Source organism: Gopherus evgoodei, chromosome 7 (assembly GCF_007399415.2).
Source record: "Gopherus evgoodei ecotype Sinaloan lineage chromosome 7, rGopEvg1_v1.p, whole genome shotgun sequence".
Taxonomy (NCBI): domain Eukaryota; kingdom Metazoa; phylum Chordata; order Testudines; family Testudinidae; genus Gopherus; species Gopherus evgoodei.
Genome location: NC_044328.1, coordinates 91,488,888 through 91,506,429, shown reverse-complemented (window position 1 = coordinate 91,506,429; position 17,542 = coordinate 91,488,888). Strand labels below are relative to the sequence as shown.

The window sequence follows — 17,542 nt, the reverse complement described above, 5'->3', positions numbered from 1 at the left end:
AGGTTCAATTTTACTAACTCCCAATTTGAAAAATTGTGAAAGAAAAAGTTTAGAAATTATCAAAATGGCCTGTTTTGACATTTTCAAAATGAAAAGTTTTGGTTTTGGGTTCAAAATGACTTTTTGTTTTGAAAGAAAAAAAAGGCTAAAAAAAAGTTGAAATTAAAGTGAAACCTTTCAAAATGATCAAAACAAAAGGTTTTGATTGACCCAATCCAATTAGTATTTTGGGGGCGGGGAGGTGAGGTATTATTTTTTCATGAAAACTTCCAACATTTCACTTTTCTTTCATCTGGATTCAGGATGGGAATTTTTTTGTGAAATCTCAAAAGCTCTCATGGGATGGGAAAACCATTTCTGACCCATCTTTAATCAGCATGTTTACTGAGATAGTGAGTATAGCCGCTACGTTTTGATTAATGAAATAATGAATATGATGTAATAATTTTACAGGATTGTTTGGGACCAATTAGATCTCTACAAATAATGAAAAATTCATATTTATATACAGATAAATAACTCATTGAATTCAGTGGGTCATAGTATTCATTATGTGGAACATGTAGAGATGATCTTGGAATTATATGTGAGTACCCAGAAAGCTTCTCAAAGTTTTACCAAAAAAGTGTGGTGTTTGCTCTTTGTTCTCCTTCTTAGTTATTGCTTCACTTACCAATCAAAAGAGCAAAAATAATATCATGTGACCAATCACACACCAGTAATTGTGAATAATGAATAGCACACAGTTATAATAAATAGTTTATGAATACCTCACAAACCAGCCATGGTCTGACAATTATTCGTCCAAGCAAGCTGATAATACTTGTGAACAGTGACTACATTTACAGCCTTCCGTGCTGGGACCATCTCATGATATGTGCAGTTCTAGAATAACGTGGATGTAATCCCATTTGGATTCCCTAGGTGGTACCATAATATAAATTCAATAGTAATAGAAAAGACATTGGGAACGATTTCTGTATCGTGAACCCAGAATGGCCTAAATATGTCAAAATTTTGGTTTGGCAAATACTATTTGGCCAAGTATAGACCCTGCAAGCTGGAGACTGCCCTCAAAGCTCATTAGTTTAATCAGGAGTCGAGGGCACTACACCACACAGCAGGCACTCTATAGTTTGAAGGACTGATCCCTTACTTTATAGTGCTCATATGAATCTCCCAAATCCTGTTCAATGCTGATGAAAATTAATTTAAATCCTACGTGTGTTGCTTGTGCTCTGATGGATTATTTAATTAGCCATGTGAAAAAATGCTCGCTTCATGTCATGAAAACTAACAAAACCAAATTCACTGTACAAATCTGAAAAATGACATTTAAGAAATTATGCTCGAACTGTTCTGAGTGGGGTTTTAGTGTATTTTCTTTTCTCTGGTGATAGTTGAAACAAGGGAGATTTCTATGTTATACAAATTCTTCAGAGCTGTCAATGAGATTGTTCACAGAACACAACTGTCAGCATTTTACAGATCGTCTCTTTTATTATATAATCATTCATTGTCCAAGTGGTAAAGCTTTTGGCTGTGAACAACACAAGGAATGTTGTTGCTAATCTTAGCTACATATACACTAAACTACTCCCAGGAAAACAATTGTCAAGGAATGAAAAAGACACTGGGCCATATTCTTCCTTGGTATAACGTCACTGAAATGACTGGAGTTTAACAGCGTCAGTGAAGTTACACCAGGGACGAATTTGGCTCATTCATTTTACATCCTGTCTATTTTACCAAATACCTTTATCCTTGAATTTGAAAAGTTGCTCTCTGCCTGATATGCTTGAAAGTAGTTTTACTTTTAAAGGTAATGGGTCACATCCTTGGGAGCCTTCTGACCACACTGTGCCATTCCAGCTGTACATAGTAGCCATAAACCTGACAGATCTGGCCATTTGATAACTGCTGTCTGAAGGAATCCTTAGGTGGTATAGAGCAGTGATTCTTAACCAGGGATACATGAACCCCTGGGGGTACGAACAGGTCTTCCAGGGGGTACATCAACTCATCTAGATATTTGCCTAGTTTTACATCAGGCAACATAAAAAGCACTAGTGAAGTCAGTACAAACTACAATTTCATACAGACAATGATTTGTTTATACTGCTCTATACACTATGCATTGAAATGTAAGTACAATATTTCTATTCCAAGTGATGTCTTTTATAATTATATGGTAAAAAGAGAAACGCAATTTTTCAGTAATACTGTGTTGTGACACTTCTGTATTTTACCATCTGATTTTGTAAGCAAGTAGTTCTTAAGTGAGGTGAAACTTAGGTAGGCGAGACAAATTAGACTCCTGCAAGGGGCACAGTTGTCTGGAATGTTTGAGAGCCACTGGTATGGAGCTACAGTAATGACTTCTATAGCTAGTGTGTGTGAGGCATGGCCAGGTAAGCGGAGTGTGGTGTCTATGGCCCCCAAATCCCTGATTGCTGGATTGGCCCTTGAGGGATATTGGCAGCTGATGAAAAATACAGCAGAGGCTGCTCTACTTTATAGTGAAGCGCAGTCTAGGGAGAGCCCAAGGTTCACTTTGACCAAATCCAGTTTGTTCTGTCTGTACTAGAGTTTAAATCAAGTTAGTTCAAATGTGTTAGCTAACATATTTTAAAATACACCTTGTACCCTAAGGTTTGTCTGCACAAGCGATTTGTAACCTTTACAGCTGTACTTTGTGCTCCTTTCAGCAGCGTGTAGTCGGGTAGCCTGGGTATAAACTAGCCTGGGTATAAATAGCAGTGCAGTCGGTGAGGCATGGCTTAGGCGAATTGAGCACAGACACGCCTGCAGCAGTAGGGCATGTGCCCGAGTACACACCCTTCATGAGTCTCCACCTGCCAAAGCTGTGCCTCCACCTATGCCGCTGTTTTCAGCAGTGTAGTGTCCTGGTGCCTTCCTACTGCTGGAGACTTTCTCCACCGCAGGGAAAGGCTCTGGAAGAGGGGAGGCAGCTGGAAAAGCCTTTCCCAGCTGCCTGCCCCTGTCAGCGCCTTTTCCGGCTGGATGCAGTGATAGGCTCCAGCACTGGGGAACCGCTGAAGCTCCGGCTGGACGCAGTGATAGGCTCCAGCACTGGGGAACTGCTGAAGCTTTTCCCTGCTGTCTGTCCCATGCCAGAGCCTTTCACAGTGTGGGTGCAGAAGGCTTTTCACTGCAGCATGTAGCTACACATATGCTAATGGCAGTGGTGTGTAGTCTAGACATAGGTGTAAGGTTTAAAAATCAGACAAAACTCCATAAACAAAGGAATTCTCAGTTCAAGCTAAAACTACTTCCATTGTACTACGGATATAGACTTGCATTATCAAAGGGCCTCCACCCAGACTGTACATTTATATCTCCAAGTCTTTAAGGGCAATTGTTTTGCAAACTCAAATGTCAACACATGCAGTTCGGGTAATTGTATAGACAGATACTATCAGTGTAGACTCACAACAGACCCTGGGCAGAAACATGGGTATTTGCACATCTTCAAACCTGCAGGTATACAAACATTAGGTGTAAATCAATGGCCCAACCCTGCAAATTCTTGTTTGCTCACATGGGAAGTCTAACTGATTCCAATGGGAGTATGGCATGAGTGAGGATTGCATATGTGAGTAAGGTTTTGTTAGCTAATCTAGCCCAATGCATTATAGTGCTTACAGTATGATATGTAAAATCATCCAGTGGCTGAAGAATGTGTATCTAATTCTTGCAATATCAAAACAGATTCATTTATTTAAAAGTAACATGAATTTAACACTGTCAGTTTAGGCATAAACCACAGGGCAATGTTGTTTGAGGAGGTTAGACTGGAAACATGTAGTCCCCACTAGCTCTGAGTGAAGGGAGGGATTTTAGCTAAAAGTCCTTGCTTCTGCAGAGTGAAATCAGATCCTTTTGGAAAACTACAGCAATCATTATTAATTACAGTGCCACTAAAAGGCATCTCTAGAATATCATTATCCATGATGTTGTTTACAACATTGACACATACAATGTCCTTTCGAAAGTACTGACCATAATATTTACAATAACTTGTCACCTTCTGTTGAGACCCAAAGAGTAATTGATAATACAATATTAAACATGACTTGAGGACCTTCTGTTCTACTCAAACACTTACGTGTCAGAATATTTTGTGCTTAGATTCGTTGAACAAAGCAATAGCATTTGCCACAATTATGTTGTTGATTATAGTTTGTGCACGACTTTAGATTTGTACAGCTTAATTGTTTGTTCACAAAATAATTAGCTTGATTTCCTCTGTGCTGAATTACAAATGAAAGCCTACATTTTTCATTAAAGTGTTTCAGGGAACAAACAAAGCAGCAAACCAAAGTTAGAACACTTTCTTTCTACTCCTTGATGTTGAGACATGCTTATCTGGTGATGGTATAAACCTCCAATGCCTTGGCGTTAGTGCTGCACTCTGTCTAGTTGTAAACTTTAAATAACATTTTCTATACTGTGCAACTACTAACACCAACAACACAATTCCTTAAACAAACCAAGAGCTTATTCAGGATGGTGCACGCTCTCTCAAAGTATGCTCACCTGTGTTAGCTGTGAAGAGTTCCTGATACCCAACAGACAACTTCTGCCATTTGCTTTCAGTGAGCAGGATTGGGAAAATACTTTCCAAATCAAGCCCTTCCAACCAGTGATCAGATGTTAGGAAGAGACAGGTGAGGGGTATGTGTGTAAAGATCAGAGCTCACTCCCACTGCTTCTAGACTGTTAGGCACCTGCCAGCTATCTTCAGTGGGCACATTAGCTCTGGGATTCTATTTAGACTGCAGTCCTTGCTGTATTTCCATTTCAGCATTATTAATCCCATTTTCCCTTGTCCACATCCCGCCCAGCCCTTCCTGCCCTGCAGGGACCCTATCCCTGCCCCACCAAGGGCTTGCTGCCTACTGATCTCAAGATGGCCAAGGGACTGTTTGTCACTATTCAGTGTGTCCCGAAGTCCTGTCACCTAAGTGCTCTCTGGTTTACATTTCCTTCCACCTCTCCCAGTGTTCTCTGGCTCCCTCGGCTCTGGGACAGAAGCAGTCTGCGCTGGTAAGGTGGGAACCGCTCTGGGACTCCCAATAACATTCCCAGAAAGGACGAAAGGCTGGGGGAGAGAGAGATTAAAATACTCACCGAGCAAAATGAGGAAATTCTTCTGGCTTGGATAATCCCTGTTATAGGGCTCGGACTGGGACGGGAAACTTTCCAGCTCCCCAGCGCTGTAAGGAGCACAAGCGCTCTGAGACTTGACAGTAGCGTACGCAGATACAGGCAGGCAGGGCAGTGGGGTGCAAAGGGTGGAGCGGGAGAGAAGGGGCGCACAGAGGCAGGGACGGGTCTGGGGCGCACAGGGGCCGGGGCTGGGCGCACAGAGGCTGGGACGGGACCGGGGCAAACAGGGGCTGGGACTGGGCGCACAGAGGCTGGGATGGGACAGGGGCGCACAGGGGCTGGGACTGGGCGCAAAGAGGCTGGGACAGGACCGGGGCTCACAGGGGCTTGGACTGGGCACACAGGGGCTGGGACCGGGGCTCACAGGGGCTGGGACGGAACCGGGGCAAACGGGCTGGGACAGGATCGGAGCGCACAGAGGCTGAGACTGGACCGGGGCGCACAGAAGCTGAGACTGGGCGCACAGAGGCTGGCACTGGACTGGGGCGCACAAGGGATGGGACTGGGGCGCATTGGGGCTTGGACTAGGGGCAGAGGGCTGGGTCCGGGCAGGCAGCCAGGGAGCTTTGCTGGGCAGGGACAAGCGGCGGCTCTGGCTCGCTTTGTCTGTGCGTGCCCGGGGGCAGCTACTGTGCTCAGTTCCCGAGATCCCTTCCCTGCTGTCAGGAGCGGCGCGTAGCTGCAGCCACTGGCTTGCCTCACCTTTCTGGTGAAGGAAGTTTCCCGTGTGCAGCAGAGGTACGTGCCAGCTGGTTCCTGGGGTCTGTGCTGGCTCTGCCTGTCTGTAACTCCGGCGAAGCTGCGCCCTGCGGCGCTCTCTGTCTTTGTGCAGGAAGCCGGAACACGAGTGTGCGGCTCCTCTGCGCTGCGGGCCTGGGCTCAGACACTCCCACGCTGGCTGGGATTTTCCTCCCACTCCCCAGTTAAATGCCCATCCCTATGGGAACGATGGCTTGTCTTCGTCTTCTCGCAGCTCTACCGGGAGCGGATGATCTAATTATCTCTCTCCCACTTCCAATAGGTGGTAAGATGAGCTCCCAGGCTGAAAGGCAAGTTTGGACCGGGCTTACATGTGGGCTGCACACGCCCAGTGTGAGTGCTCAGAACCTCTGAGAATCAGTCCAGAACTAGAGCTGGTCGGGAAATGTGAATGCATTGGGGAGGGGGAAGGAAATGGTTTTTAAAAGGGATGTTTTTAATAATTTCCTGCAAAAAGTTTGGGGTTTCTATTTTTTTTGCTGAACAAAGAAATCCCAGAAAATGTAAATTAAAAAACCAAAAAACCAAAACAAACAAAAACAAAAACAAAACAACATTTTGGTCAAAAAGCCATGCTTTTCAAGACCACTAAAAGCAAGCTTGAAAATATTTCCATATAAGCACTGCAAATATATTTCATTTTGAAGAGCAAATATAAAACAAAAAAAAGCCAAGCAGTTTTACAAAAGTAAAAGCCAAGCAGTTTGTGCTTGAATTAGGATAAATAATACAAAAGTGTTTTAGAGAGAGCACCAGGGTGTAACTGTATTTGTTTATTTGATAAATAAGATGATTTTTCACTTCCATAGACTCTCTCTCTAACAACAATCTTAAAGTGCATTGAAACATCAATTCATTACTTATGAAGATCTGATTCCCATTTTACAGATTGGGAAACTCTGATGCAGAAAGGTTAAGTGATTTGTCTTAGGTAACACAGGAAGTCTGTGGAAGAGCCAGACATAAGACCCTGACGTCCTGTCTCCAGATGCTGTGCTGTAGTGACAAGATTATGTTTCTACTTGCTATGAATAAGCATGCATGCGTGTAAATGGCAGAGGATGTGAGAGTGTTTGTGTTTGTGTGTGTTTGTCCTGGGAGACAATTTGTTAAAAAATATTTGAGATTCCCTGGGTCTTGCTTTATCATAACATATACTATATTATTACTGCACATTTTATACAAATTGCAATCATTCATAATTTGCACTTATGCAGAGCATCTATTTTATGTTAAACATATAAACAACTGTTAGATTTAAAAGATGTTACATTGTAATTTTTCTGTTTTCTTCCCCCTGATCTGTTTAAAATCACACTTGACTTTTTCATCCACTTTCTAGTTCTTTCCTGTTTAAATTGTACTACAAAAAGATACACTTAAACCCTGTTGGTAGATTGTGAAACAATTTCTTCTAGGTATTTGTTTATTTAAATTACACAGAACTGATGGAACAAAGCTTTCTCATCCAGCGTAATTTACACAAACCGAGTAAATTTCCCACAGGAGTAGTCCAGAGCTGGTATCAGCCAAATGCAAGAGAAATTAATAGTAATCTTTATTTGTATCAGAGGGGTAGCCGTGTCTGTTAGTCTATAAGGTGCTGCAGGATTCTTTGCTGCTTTTACAAATCCTTATTTGGTGTAGGAACAGCCAATATATTCTTTTTTTATGGCTGGTAAGTATGCAGTGGCACTAACATTGCAGGGTTTGGTGAAACTCCAAAGTATCAATATCAGAAAGACCAGATTCTTGCAGGTGAACTGCATGTGGCTAAAAACCCAACTGTTTTCTATACACTTATTAAGGATACCTCTTTGCTATTGAAGACAATTCAAAATGTTCAAATACAATTAGGTAACTGTACAGTTGCTTAAGAAAGTGGGATGGTTGTTGTTTTTTGTTTTGTTTTTTAATCATTCGACCATTTTGGACATTTGTGCTCAAGTACCTGATCAGCTAAATCTCACACATCAGTTACTATTCAACCATTAGTTTTGGAAGTTCTTTTCTGGGGATAGATAATACAGCCATCATGCCATCCATAAAGTCTACAGGGAAAATTGATACTTGTAACAAAGACTGCTCCACAGATCATTAGAGTTCAACCCATCCTTCTTCCTGATTAGAGTTCAGTGCTTCCTTGTGTACTTGGTATTTATGCTCATCCACTACTCAATTAATACCATATTAAGCTTCATACCTGTAGCAATTTCATCTTCAGTCCACTCTACTGTGGCTTTTAACCTCCTAATTCACTCACACATAAGTTCAATGTTTGAGACACAACATCTTCGTCCTGAAATACTTAAATAATTTGCTGGGAGAAAATTAGGAATCAGTACTGTTGGTAACTTCCACTAATATATTGACTAACAAGATTTCCCTGTGGGTGTCCTAGTCCATTGACAAATCAATTGGTATTTCTTGCTGAGCACTCGTTCCATACAAACACATGCTCCTGAAAACAGAGTTAAAAGGAAAACAAACTGTCAGAAGTATTAACAATGAGAAGTCCTTGTGACACCTTAGAGACTAACAAATTTATTTGGTACAATCTTTTGTGGGCTATAACCCACTTCATCACATGCATGGAGTAGGCAGGTATAAATATACAGCACAGGAAAAGATGGGAGTTGCCTTTCCAAGGGGTGTGTGTGTGTGTGTCAGTGCTAACCAGGCCAATTCAATTAGCATGGATGTGGCCCGCTCCCAACAAGAAGGGGTGAATATCAACAGAGGGAAAATTAGTTTTTGTAGTACTAATGAGGCCAGTTCAATCAGGGTGGATGTGGCCCACTCCCCACAATTGACAAGAAGGTGTGAGTATTAACAAAGGGGAAATTAGTTTTTGTAGTGACCCAGCCACTCCCAGTCTTTATTCAGGCCTAAATTAATGGTGTCAACATCAGAAGCATTGTCTCTCAAAAAAGGCTTAGGATGGTAACGATATCTGGTCCAAAGAGTATTTAAGTGCCTTCTTCTGTGCATCTGGTGCCAACTGCTATTGCAGGCAGGATGCTGGCTTAATTAGACCATTGAACTGATGAGATTATTATTATTACTTATGTATAGTGCCTTGAAAGCTCAGCAGAGATTGGGGCCCTGATGTACGAGACAGTCATACAGCAAGTCAGGGACCACTACAGGTCTTGAAACCTGGGCCACAAGAGTCTTAGGCACAAGCACACTCTAACCTACCACCCAGTGACCTGCTAAAAATTGCTAGGATAGAAGCTGAACCCCAATAAGGGACCTAGTGGACAGAGCCACAGATTGTGAGTCAAAGTTACGTTGCATCAGGATACCAAGAGGTCAGAGGAAAGAGACAAACTGTAGATCGGAATGAGAAGTCAGACACTAGGAGTCAAGCCAGGCTTGGATGCCAGGATATCAAACCAGAGGATAGGTTGGCAGATTGGCCTTAAATTTAAATAAGCGTTCAAACTTAGACTGGATAATGACTCCAGATGGGATCTGTGTGATTCTTGGGCAATTTCACACAACAGAATTTCATGCAAGTATTTAAGGATTTTTTTTGTTTTGATGGTGGTTGTTCTCTTTTTAGTTTTGGTGGTTGTTTTCAGACTACCAAGGGTTAGAACCTACTTCCCTGAGTTTCTTTGGAGCTTTAGGGTCAAAATCAGATGCAATCAGTACTTATAATCGATAGACAGAATGCTTGGGGTCCTGATTGGTCCACAGCTTCTATATAAACCCAGCACAGGAGCACCTTGTGCTCCTGCCCCTCTCTCCCAACTAAACTTCAGAATTTAGATTCATTTCAATAAGCGTCTGAGAGTATAAATGACCCCCCACAACACTATGGGCCAAATTCCCCACTATCATATACAAGTGCTATTCCACAAATCAATGAAGTTGTATTAACACTGTGTTAACCTTATATGCCTATGATCCTAGCCTACTTATGCCTCTCCATCACACATTGATTAATTGTACATAACTATAACAATAAATCTCTCTTAAATAATTAAATGAAATAATTGGCTACAATTGAATCTGGCTTCTTGACTCTGCAAGCTACGGTTGGAAATATTTCAACACTCAGTACTACACACAGTACAGTTCTAGCTACAATATTACAAGAACAGTCTCTGTTGCACTATTTTGTCACTGTTGCTTCTGCTGAGCCAGAAACACAAAAGCACTAAATATTTATTTTAAAAGGTTTGATTCAAATTTGGTTCTAAAAATGGAAGATGTTTCAGGTGGTCTCTCTCTTTTCTGAACTATTTCATTAATCTTTAACATAATCTAGTAATTTATGCAGGCAAATAGGGACAGATGTTCCTGTGTGGTTCTGGACTGCCAGGGGAATCTGGTCCTAAAACCAATGTAGCCAGACCTGGGAGGACTACACCATTAAAAAGGGGGCTTAGAACTCCAATAGGGGCTGCAGTACCATTTTTCCCCCCTGATATCTGCACAGCAGCAGAAACAGGATATGGCTGGGACTTCCCTGTGCCAGTGCAGCCACTAACTACAGAATTTGCCCTTTGGGATGATTGTTGCTTGGCAAAGGACTATTCTGGAATTGAAGCAACATTAGATTCTGCTTTAAGCCACCTTTATGGATGTGCACATGACTAGCACTCTGGGCACAACTCAGGGATCTAGCCTGTCATAAACAGATAGTTAAGGGTTAATGTCTCTTTTACCTGTAAAGGGTTAACAAACAGGGAACCAAACACCTGACCAGAGGACCAATCAGGAAACAAGATATTTTCAAATCTCGGTGGAGGGAAGCCTCTGTTTGTTTTTTTTGGGTTTTGCTTTGTTCTCTCTGCGTCCTGGAAGGGACTAGACGTGCAACCAGGTTTCTTGCCAATCTCCCTGCTACAGTCTCTTATATATTTAGAATAGTGAGTATTTTAGTAAGAAAGGCGGTTATATTCTTTTGATTGTTTTTCTGTATTTGCAAATGTGTATTTGACTGGAAGTATTTTAAATTGTATTTCTGCCGGAGGAGGCTTTATCTCCAGTTTCTATAAGCTGACAGACCCTGTAACTTTTACCATCTAAATTGCAGAGATAACTTTTACTCTTTTTCTTTCTTTTTATTAAAAGTTTTGCTTTTAAGACCTGTCTGATATTTCCCCTTGTTGAGGCTCAAGGGAATTGAGTCTGTACTTAACAGGGAAGAGGAAGGGAGGGGAGAAGGGTGGAATCCCTTTGTTTTAGATTCACGGAGCGTGAATCTGTCTATCTCTCCAGGAGCCCAGGGAGGGAACACTTGGAGGGAAAGAGAAGGGAGAGGCAACAGTGAGGAAAGGGGTTTATTTTCCTTGTGTTAAGATCCAGGGGGTCTGGGTCTTGGGGGTCCTCAGGGAAGGTTTTGAGGGGACCAGAGTGTATCAGGCACTGAAATTCCTGATTGGTGGCAGCTTATCAGATCTAAGCAGGTAATTAAGCTTAGAGGAATTCATGCTGGTACCCTAACTTTTGAACTCTAAGGTTCAGGTTGGGGAAAGATACTATGACATAGCCTATGTGGTGCATAGTTGTAGCATGAGGTAGTTTGATACTCATTGTAAGAGCTCATGAGTTGTGGAAATGCAAAAGAACATTTCCACTGGAAATAACAGCCTGTAGCTTCAAGAATTTGAAGGGAGGTGCAAACTGCCTGCAGAGAGATTTCGTTATAAGAATTAAATTATTGTATGTTTTTAGTGTTCTGCATATGCATATACAGTATTTATTTCTCTCTCATTTATTATGCCATAGAGTAAAGAAGGTCATTATGTCAGAAATATAATGGATGTATCTTCCTGTATTTATTACAATTATGCCTTCAAATGTAGTTGCCCATGTAAATATATATACAATTAGTATTCGGGTACATAGTATTCATAGGGTTGGGTTCAATGTGAATAGAACTGATGATTCCTTTTCTGCAACTAAAGTAATATCTCAAAGGCTGTTTGTATGATTGGTTTCAGTCTGGAGCCAGAGTACAGTAACCCACTCTGGAACAAAATCAAGTACTATTGCATAATGGACAAACATTTCATTTATAAATATGTCACCTTGACAAGTCAGGGAAAAATGGAACTTAAACTGGGTCATCAAAATCTTCATTTGGGTTCAGTCAAATGCATAAAATAAAAGCCATAAACAATGTATAGTCCAACACTTGAACTGCAAAAATAATGTTATGAGAAATGCTTTAGTATTGTATTGAATGAGTGGTTTGTGCACTGCAGGACACAAATGAAAGTAGTGAGGGTTTATTAAAATATAGGTGAGCTTCCTGCCTGATTGCTGGACAATTAGACATTCCTATTTTCTGCCCAGAATGATGAGATTCACCGATCAGTCAAATAACTGACCTCCTACCCAGGGGAGTTAAAAGTATTCCACAGTTTGGTAAGAAGAGAGTGAAATAAAAGGGCAGGAAGACAAAAATCTAGCAATGTGGTTATAAACACTAAAATCACTTTTGTGAAGTTCAAGGGTTCTCAGACTGAGGGTTGGGACCCCAAAATGGGTCGCAACCCCATTTGAATGGAGTTGCCAAGGCTGGTGTTAGACTTGCTGGGGTCTGAAGCCGAAGCCTGAGCACCACCACCCAGGGCTGAGGCCTGAGGGATTCAGCCCTGGGCAAGGGGGCTAAGGTTACATGCCTTCTGCCCAGGGCAGCAGCCCTGGAGCTTTAGCTTTGGCCCCTCTGCCCAGGGCTGCGGGGCTGGGGTGGGCTCGGGCTTTGATCTGCCCTACTGGGGTCATGTAGTAATTTTTGTTGTCAGAAGGGGGCCACAGTGCAAAGACAAGTTAGAGCACCTACAGAACAGCTCTCACAGGGTATGTCTACACTACGGGATTATTCCGATTTTACATAAACCGGTGTTGTAAAACAGATTGTATAAAGTCGAGAGCACGCGGCCACACTAAGCGCATTAATTCGGTGGTGTGCATCCATGTACCGAGGCTAGCGTCAATTTCCGGAGCGTTGCACTGTGGGTAGCTATCCCGTAGCTATTCCATAGTTCCCGCAGTCTCCCCCGCCCCTTGGAATTCTGGGTTGAGATCCCAGGGCCTGATGGGGCAAAAAAAATTGTCGTGGGTGGTTCTGGGTGCAGCCTCACCCCTCCATCCATGAAAGCAGCAGACAACCGTTTCGTGCCTTTTTTCCTGGGTAAACTGTGCAAACGCCATAGCACAGCAAGCATGGACCTGCTCAGATCAAGACCGCAATCGTGGACGTTGTAAACACCTCGCACATTTTCGTGCAGTCTATGCTGAACCAGGACCTGCAAAGCCAAGCGAGGAGGAGGCAGCAACGGCAGCAAGGTGACAAGAGTGATGAGGACATGGACGCAGAATTCTCTCAAACCGCGGGCCCCTGCGCTTTGGAGATCCTGTTGGTAATGGGGCAGGTTCTAGCCATTAAACACCGAGTTTGGGCCTGGGAAACAAGCACAGACTGGTGGGACCACATAGTTTTGCAGGTTTAGTACGATTCTCAGTGGCTGCGAAAAGTTTGCATGTGTAAGGGCACTTTCATGGAACTTTGTGACTTGCTTTCCCCTGCCCTGAAACGCCAGAATACCAAGATGAGAGCAGCCCTCACAGTTGAGAAGCGAGTGGCAATAGCCCTCTGGAAGCTTGCAACGCCAGACAGCTACCGGTCAGTCGGGAATCAATTTGGAGTGGGCAAATCTACCGTGGGGGCTGCTGTGATGCAAGTAGCCAAAGCAATCACTAAGCTGCTGCTACCAAAGGTAGTGACTCTGGGAAATGTGCAGGTCATAGTGGATGGCTTTGCTGCAATGGGATTTCCTAACTGTGGTGGGGCGATAGATGGAACCCATATCCCTATCTTGGCACCGGAGCACCATGGCACCCAGTACGTAAACTGCAAGGGGTACATTTCCATGGTGCTGCAAGCACTGGTGGATCACAAGGGATGTTTCACCAACATCCACGTGGCATGGCCAGGAAGGGTTCATGACGCTTGTGTCTTCAGGAACACTACTCTGTTTAAACAGCTGCAGCAAGGGAATTACTTCCCAGATCAGAAAATAACAGTTGAGGATGTTGAAATGCTTGTAGTTATCCTGGGGGATCCAGCCTACCCCTTGATGCCATGGTTCATGAAGCCATACACAGGCAGCCTGGAGAGTGGTCAGGAGTTGTTAAACTACAGGCTGAGCAAGTGCAGAATGGTGGGTGAATGTGCATTTGGCCGTTTAAAGGCGCATTGGCGCACATTACTGACTCGCTTAGACCTCAGCCAAACCAATGTCCCATTGTTATTGCTGCTTGCAGTGTGCTCCACAATCTTTGTGAGAGTAAGGGGGAGACCTTTATGGCAGGGTGGGAGGCTGAGGCAAAACACCTGGCCGCTGATTACATGCAGCCAGACACCAGGGCGATTAGAAGAGCGCACCAGGAAGCGATGCGCATCAGAGAAGCTTTGAAAACGAGTTTCATCATGGGCCAGGGTACGGTGTGGCTGCTGTGTTTGTTTCCCCTTGATGAACCCCGCCCCCTGATTGACTCATTGCCTGCAAGCAACCCACCCTCCCCCTTCGATTACAGCTTGCTTAAGGAAATAAAGTCACTCTAGTTTAAAAATAATGTATTCTTTATTAATTAATTATGTAAGCAGAGTCAGGATGAGTGCTACCCTGACATCTGGTGGTGAATTGTAGGGAATGTAGAAAGAATTCCAAGAATTTCAAAGAATGGGGAAAGATTTGCATTGGCATCCACCCTCCACTTAGCTTAAGCCCACAGCAGACTGGGATGGTTATTTTAACAGCTCTGGGATCCCCAATTTTTTTGTTATTAGGGCAGGAAAAAAAAAGTTTGTCACCCTGATTGTGTGAATGGGGAGCTGTGGGACTGCTTTGTGACAGAGATGACTCAACCTCAGTTGGGTGGTACTTGCTAAACATGGGACATGGGTTCCAAAACCCCATGAAGGGAGAGAGGTTGGGGACTGGTGTGTGTACCTGATGGTATGGGCCCCTTGTGAGAGCCTGGAACACCAATTGCACATCCTCCTTTCTCCACTGTTGAAGAGTAGAGCTAATTTTGATTCTATTAGGAGTCCATCTAAAGACTGCTGAGCTGAATTCACATTGAGCCAATGGTGCACCAACACCAGGGCTCCCCTACTAAGAGCTGAAATCACTGAAGGGGCTGAGCTGAGATCACTGAGTGCTGTGTTAACCTGTGGGGGAGCCTGAAGACCTATTGTTAAGCGGCTGGTAAAGCGGAGCGGTTTGCAGCGTATTGGAGCAGCCGTGGTTGGAGCAGCCCATGGAGCAGTGAGCAGAGTGAAGTGGTTTGCACGGACAGCTGGAGGAGTGGCACGGCTGGTGTGGTGGAGTGGGTCGTGGTGAAGGCTGCAGCAGAACTTCACGGAGAGGTGGAGCAGTTGGCCCTGGCCCACATAAGGTGCCCCTTAACACCCTGTGTGGACTCTTCCCTCCCACCTTTCTATCCAGGCTAGGGGGGTAAAACTTGGCAGATAAACTCTTGAATTCTGGGGTGGCACTGACCAGAGACTTTTGGGTTGTTGGACTTTGGGGTAATTGGACTTAAGACCCTAAAGGGGAAAGGACATTGCCAAATGTACTTGGAGGTGGGTTTTGTTTATGGTTTGTGTTATAATCCTGTTTGTGGTGTTTCTCCAATTGGATGCCGCATTGTTTCCTTCCTTTATTAAAAGGATTTTGCTACACTCAGACTCCGTGCTTGTGAGAGGGGAAGTATTGTCTCCTAGAGGCGCCCAGGAGGGTGTGGTATGTAAGTGTCCCAGGTCACTGGGTGGGGGCTCGAGCCGGCTATGCATTGTGTTATTAAAACGGAGCCCCTGGATACTGAACCCGGCCCTTGTTGCTGCCAACTCAGAGGGGCAGAAGGGTTACAATTATAAAAAGAGGGAGAGAACTGACAAGGTAGCCCGGGTGTGGTTTGAGAGGAGGATAAGAGGGAAGGAAAAGGCCACTAAAAAAATTTCAAAGTAATGACAGCCTTTTGGTTGGGCTGTCCATGGGGGTGGAGTGGGCGAGTGCACGAAGCCTTCCCCCACGTGTTCTTTCACATCTGGGTGAGGAAGATATGGAACATGGTGGGGGGTGAAGGTGGTTACACAGGGGCTGCAGTGGCTCTCTGTAACCCTGCTGCTGTTCCTGAAGCTCCACCAGACATCAGAGGATGTCAGTTTGATCACGCAGCAGCCGCAGCGTTGCATCCTGCCACCGCTGATCTTCCTGCCTACACCTCTGATCTTCCTGCTGCCACATCTCATCCCGAGCGTCTCTCCTCTCCTCATGTTTGTCCCTCCTATCCTCACGTTGGTCCCTCCTGTCCTCACGTTCACTGGCATCTTTCCTGTAATTTGATACCACGTCCTTCCACTCATTCAGATGAGCTCTTTCATTGTGGATCACTTCCATGATTTCCGAGAACATTTTGTCTCGCGTCTTTTTTTTCCACCGCCTTATTTGAGATAGCCTTCAGGATGGAGTAGGGAGACTTGAAAAATTTGCAGCTGCAGGAGGGAGGGAAAAAAGGGAGAGAAGTATTTAAAAAGATACATTTTACAGAATAATGGTTGTATTCTTTCATAGTGAACAACACGATTCACCTTACGTAGCATATGTGATTTCACTACAAGGTCGCATTTTGCATCTTAATATTGAGTGCCTGCGGCTCTAGTGTTAGAGATCTCACAGATGCAGGTCCAGGCAGCAGAATTCAGCTTGCATGCGTCCATGATAAGCCATTGTCTTTCGGCTTCTGCAGCCTTCATATACACAGTGCCCTCCTTTCCCAAATACCAAGCAAATCCCGTTCAGTGATGCTTCTTTCCTGTTAACATGTAGCAGCAGAAACCCCTCCTCCCCCCGCACATCCAATTATCTGGGATGATCGCTTTACCCCTCCCCCCACCGTGTGGCAGGTATCATGGAAGATCACTGCTAAACACCCCCCTTCCTCCCCACCGCTTGGCTGGTAGCAGGGAAGATCCCTGCTAGCCAAACGTGAAAAAGCTCAGTGCCATTCCCCCCCTCCTCTCCCCCTGCTTGGCTACCTGCAAGGAAGGATTTCTTTTAAGCAAAAGGCAAACAGCCCAGTAGGAATAGCCATCTCTGTCCCCTTAATTAAATTCCTGAATTTCAACCAGGTTACCATGAACGATATCACTCTCCTGAGGATAACACAGTGAGATAAAGAACGGATGTTGCTTGAATGCCAGCAATCAATGGGACCATACGCAGCTAGGCTTTGTCATTCAATGATACCAGATTACTTGCTACATGCATGGCATGGTCAAGTGTCCTACCATGGAGGACGGAATAAGGCTGCACTGCCCAGAAACCTTCTGCAAAGGCTTTTGGAATACCTCCAGGAGAGCTTCATGGAGATGTCCCTGGAGGATTTCTGCTCCATCCTCAGTCATGTTAACAGACTTTTCCAATAACTGTACTGGACGCGAATACATCCCAAGTCTTCAGGGCAAATTAATCATTAAAAAACACTTGCTTTTAAACCATGTTTTATATTTACAAAGTTACACTTACCAGAGGTCGCTTCCATGGCTTCATTGTCTGGG

At 44.0% G+C, this 17,542-nt stretch overlaps 1 protein-coding gene across 3 annotated transcripts in view; it reads right to left on the bottom strand.

Moving 5' to 3' along the window:
- Positions 1–6,035, bottom strand: part of HRH1 (histamine receptor H1) — a 94,667-nt gene extending 88,632 nt beyond the window's left edge. For 2 of the 3 annotated variants that reach the window (XM_030571043.1, XM_030571044.1), the window contains exons 1-2: positions 5,896–6,035; positions 5,155–5,240 (exon numbers count right to left, since the gene is read on the bottom strand). The gene's annotated coding sequence lies outside the window, so the exon portion shown is untranslated. The remainder of the gene's footprint in view (positions 1–5,154; positions 5,241–5,895) is intronic. The other variant, XM_030571045.1, reaches the window with a different exon arrangement.
- Positions 6,036–17,542: the final 11,507 nt, after the last annotated feature.